This window comes from Megascapheus bottae, unplaced genomic scaffold (genome assembly GCF_031878675.1).
Source record: "Megascapheus bottae isolate mThoBot1 unplaced genomic scaffold, mThoBot2.hap1 HAP1_SCAFFOLD_41, whole genome shotgun sequence".
NCBI lineage: Eukaryota > Metazoa > Chordata > Mammalia > Rodentia > Geomyidae > Megascapheus > Megascapheus bottae.
This window is the reverse complement of record NW_028327585.1, coordinates 4,871,083-4,876,806: the sequence shown is the minus strand read 5'-3', so window position 1 is coordinate 4,876,806 and position 5,724 is coordinate 4,871,083.

Here is a 5,724-nt window from a genome sequence, read left to right as displayed (position 1 = left end):
TAACTGGGTACTTTGGCTGGCTTTAAACTTTGATTCTCAGATCTTAGCCTCCTTAGTAGCTAAGATTATAGGTGTGAGGTACCATCACCAGGCTGCTGCTCTGTTACTATGCAGGTTCTGGATCAAGGACTTCAAGTTCTTACTTCAATTTTTTCTTCTCTTGCCTGATACTCGGCCATTTGAACGAAGCCCCAGTTCCTGGTCTTTGTTGGTTAATGAGAGATATTCTGAGTTTCTAATATTCAGAGCAATGATTATAAAACCCAGCATTTTACTTACTTGAATAAATTAAGAGACAGGACCTAGTGAGATGGAAAACAAATTTTTTTTCAAGTTGCTATCCTGTTCTAATGCATAAGTCTGGCTATTTTGCTTACACACAAATATGTATTTTACCAGTTTCTACTCTATTTTTGCTTAGCTTAAACCACCACTGCCGTTTCATAAATTTTGTTGTTGTTGTTTGCGGTGCTTGAACTCTGTGCCTGGGCTCTTCCTCAGATCTTCAGTTCAATGCCAGTGCTCTACTACTTTTGATTTGCCTAGTCCTGGGCTTGAACTCAGGGACTGAGCACTGTCTTTACATTTTCTCAAGGCTAGGGCTCTACCACTTCAGCCTCAGCACCACTTCCAGCATTTTTCTATGTATGTGGTATTGAGGAATTGAACCCAGGTCTTCGTGCATGCTAGGCAAGCACTCTACCACTAGGCCAAACTCCCAGCCCAAAATTATTCATCATTACTATTAGCTATCTTCTTTTTTATTATTGATTCATCATGGTGTTTGGACTTTGGGCCTGGACACTGTCCCTGAGCTCTTCAGCTAAAGGCTAGCGCTCTTCCTCTACAGCTCCATTTTTGGTTTCTGGTAGTTAATTGGTGATGTAAGCCTCACAAACATATGTGTCCAGGCTGGCTTTGGGCTTTGAGCCAAGATCCTCCAATCTCAGCCTCCACAGTAGCTAGAATTACACGCTTCAGCCGGCAGTGCCTGACTGTTTGATGTCTCTGTCTCTGTCTCTCTGTCTCTGTCTGTCTGCCTGTCTGTCTCTCTCTCTCTGTCTCTCTCTCTGTCTCTGTCTCTCTGTCTCTCTCTGTCTCTGTCTCTGTGTCTCCCTCTGTCTCTCTCTCTCTCTCTCTTTTGGTTGTAAGACTTTAATTGTGCACCTGGGCAGTGTCCCTGGGCTCTTCAGCTCAAGGCTACAACCTTAAACACCTTGAGCCAGAGTGTCACTTCTGGTTTTCTGGTGCTTAAGTGGAAGTAACAGTTTCATGGACTTTAGTGTCTGGCCTGGCTTTGAACTGTGATCCTCAGAACCCAATTTTCTGAGATCATTTCCAGCGTTTTTTTGGTGTAAGTGGTACAGAGTAATTGAACACAGGGCTTTGTGCATACTAGGCAAGCAAACTACCACTAGTGTGCACTCCAGCCTTAGATAAGGGCTTTCTTTTTCGTTTTCTTTTTTTCACTCATGGAGCTTGAACTCTGGGCCTGGATGTTTACCTTAAGCTCTTCAGCTCAAGGCAAGAGCTCTACCACTTGAGGCACATTGTCATTTTGAATTTTCTGGATTATTTGGAAATAAGATTCTCACAGATTTTTATGCCTGGTCCATCTTTGAACCTCGATCCTCCAGGGTAGCTAGGATTACCAGGGTGAGCCACCAGTCACGGGCATTAGATTATTATTTTTTGCATGTCCTATGGCTTCAACTCATGGCCAGAGCACTGTCCTAGGGCTTGCTCAAGGATAGCACTTTACTTCAGCCAGCCAACTCCCGGTCCAAATAGGCCACTCTTGAAGCTAGAATTACAGAGATCTGCCATAATACTGGCATGTCGTTATCTAAGTATATAATTTTTCTTCTATTTTTGATGGCTTTTCCTTAGTGGACATATTTCCTACATATTTTATGGAACACTTCCTTCCCACTGGGGCCATAAGTTAAGCCTAGTGGAAGAGTTCTTGCCGAGCATGAATGAAGACCCAAGTTCAATTCCTCAGCAAAACATAGATAAAAAAGATACAAGTGGTGCTGTGGCACATGTGATAGAACTTGCGCCTTAAGAATAAACAAAAACAAAAACAAGGATCGTGCTCAGGTCCTGAGTCTAAGCCCAGTACTGGCAAAAAAAAATTCTGCCCAAAGTAGACATTTAAACTTATTGTACTTTTCAAAAAATTTGTTGTCAAGGTGATATACAAAGAGATTGCTGTTACATACGTAATGAGTACATTTCTTGTAAACACTGTTACCCCCTCCCCCCATTTCTCTTTCCCTTCCCCCCAAATCATAAATTTCATTTACAACAAATATATATGTATTTTCATTCCTGAAAAAAATAGTTTAAAATGTGTTCAAATAAATGATGTAGGTTGATATATTTATCAAAATGGATTACTTGAACTCTAAAATAAACATTCTAGGTAATTTTTCTCATAAAATTGTAGTAATGCTATAAAACTAATAAAAAAGGAATTTTAGTTATTAATTTCTTATGTTTTACCTTTAACATTATTACATTAAGCATACTGTTTATGGTATTAATACAGACAGCATGAAATATGATTATGTAACAAAATTAAATGATTCAAAATAGTAAGGTTGGGGGCCAGTAGTTTGGCTTGGTGGCACACACCCTGGATTGGCAAAAAAGAAGTAGGGTTAGATAAAACAGATTTATTTCCAAATGTGTGGAAAATGGTATGATTTCTTGTTTCGCTAGTCCTGGGGCTTGAACTGAGGGACCAGGAACTGTCCTTGGCCACATTTGTTCAAGGGTGGCACTGTGACACCTGAGCCACAGTGCCCCATCTGCTTTTTCTGTGTATGCAGTGCCGAGGAATTGAATCAAGGTCTTCTTGTATACTAGGCGAGCACTTTACAACTAGGCCACATTCAAAGCCAAAGTAGATTTTTGATGCTGTTGTGGAGTTTTAATTTTCTTAAATATTTGTACAAAGCACAATGGATATATAAACAGACTTGAACTCACAGAACAGAGTCCCACATAATATTACAGTTACTCTGGCACTTCTCCCGATTGACAAAACACATTTCTAGGCATCTGCTCTGTCCTTAAGCTTTGGTAGCTGACTTCTCTTTCCATGGAGGCCTGGCCTGGATTCCTGGTGATTCCATGCATTTCATAGTTCCCTGTATATCCAGTAAGGTTGTCTTCTATGGGACCAGACCTGTCTGGTTTTTGGCCCACCCAGGACCTAGGTGTCTGAGATCTCACATTCTAAGTGGACAATAAAACACAGGCTAAGAAGGACTGAAGAACTGCACACCATGATATTAACAATGAGAGTTTAATAGTTAGCAAAGTAAATACAATGAATACTTGACAAGAATCATGAGAGCAAGATAAAGAGATGTCTTTTTAGGAAGGGGACAGGGAAGCTCTAAATCCAGACTGGCCTCCAAGTTGCCTTCAGACAGTAATTCTACTTCAGAGTCCTCAGAAGGGTCTCCTTCCTCATGAGAAACAGAATGTCCTTCGTGAGTTAAGAGGGAGATGGATTCTGGTTTGTCGAATGGAGATTGAGTCTCTTTTAGTGAGATGGATGGGTCTGGATATTCTGTGAGGATGGATTCATTTTCCTCCAATGAATCCAGTATTGAGAGTACACTTGCTGCTTCCCATGGGGACATTTTCCATGAGCCCATCGTGTGCCCCTTCAGCTTCCACAATAAGTGGAGTGTTACTCTGACTCAGATGGACTGACTCTGGGTGGAGTGTGAAACGAAATGGAAGGAAATCTGGCTGCTCTTTTTCTTCCTCCATAGTATCTGCAGGTTCAACTGTGTCACACATGGGGTTCAGAGCAAAAGGTATATCCACAGGACTCTAAACCTGTTTGGTAATTTCTACAGAAGACCCAGGCTTTCTGGAGTTCAGTGATGATTCTCAGTCTCCATCAGTCACCAGCTCCATTGGTGGGTTTTTCATGCGGAGTTCAGGATAAGCTCTTCCACGATGACCCAAACCTAAGAATGGAAATAGGTACAGAGTGGACAGAGTGGACTCTGCAAGTTGAAGTGTCACTCAACTTTCATGAGGATCTAATGGAGGAACCTGTAGAACTGGAGTTTGGACTGAACACTGAGGAGGTGTAGGGTCTTTCTAATGAGTGCTTATTCCCGAGTCCTTTCAGAGGACAGACATTACCTGGCTGACACCACCCATAAAGGGCATTTTGCCAAGCTCTGTAGAAGTAAGGGTCAACCAATATCTAGACCACATGGGCTTCCTACTCACAGGCTCTGAGGCACCCACACCAGGACTTCTACTTTTTCTTGGTCTTACTGGTCGCACATTCCTCCAGCTGGTCAAAAAGTATGTGTTTAGAAGAGCAGGTCCAAAGCCGGCATGTGGAGCCTCGTATAGAGCTTGAGTTGTGTCAGGGTGTGGCAGTTCTTGAACTCGTAGAAATCACTGGGGTAGAAGTCCATTCACATCGTATAGATTTAACACATGATGCTGTGGGCACATTCGGTACAAGGAAAGTGAGAGCCTTCTCTCTCCATCCTGAGCCTTCTACCAAAGCCCCTTTCTTGAAGGACTCTAATGCTGTGGCTGTCCTGCAGAGATGTGCACTTATGTGCTGGGAGGGGGGTAAGAGACACTCGAGAACAGGATGACTTTTACACCCCACTTCCAGAAGCTTCTGAGAGAGGCCTCTATGCATCTGTCCAAAGTAAACGCACCTTAAATTAACTAAGTAAATGCTCTAAATAAATCAATAAGTGAATGCTCCAAATAAAGAACTAAATGCTCATTCCTCTAATCTTAGCCACCCAGCAGGCTGAGCTCTGAAGATCACAGTGGAAAGCCAGTCTAGTCAGTAAAAGTCTAAAGGCACTTGTCTTCAATTAGGCAGCAAAAAGCCAGAACTTGACCTATGACTCAAATGGTACAGTGCTAATTTTTGAACACCAAAGGGATGGCATTTAGACCTGGGTTCAGGTTCAAGTGGCAGCACTGGACCACACACCAAAATGTAAATGCTTTCAGGTTCTAACAGGCAAAGCCATCACAATCCCTCCCTGATGGCTCAAAAGTGATTCAGCCCCCAGCTTTTCCTCTGACTCCAGTATTTCACAGGCCTCCGCCATTAGTACTGACACCTCATTTCTTACCTGGAAATGGAATTTCCTAGGATGTCACCTAGGTGAGGGCTGCAGTTGGGAGCCACTTACTCATGCTTGAAATCCAACTTCTCAGTAAGCACCCTGTTGAGACTCCAGTAGCTTGTGAGGGAAATGAAATGGCATGGTGTCCCAGTCATAATAAAGTAGTTTGTGCACTTGTATCATGCTTAGCTCCCCTGTGAACACCGCAGTGAACCAAACAGGCTCAGAGAGGAGCCAAGTATTCCAAGACTTGGCCAGGAAGGGTGAGCAAACCTGGGTTTGGAGGGGGAACACTCACTTTTTCAAGAGAATTTCCAGTAACTACTACATTGTCCTCCACTATTTGAAATTGTGCAGGAAGTTTCCCACATAAAAGAGATCACCTTTCTGGTAGGCAGGGATCAGCTTTGTCAGCAGCATCTCCAACAGGCCTTCCTCCAGGATCCATAGGTTACAAGGCTCATTCAGAGTCTGAGCTGACTTACCATCACACTATGTTGGCAAAACAGTGGATATTTCAAACGTAGGAATGGGACCACACTTCACACTGAGGAATTGGAATAGAGTAGATTGGAAATGACAC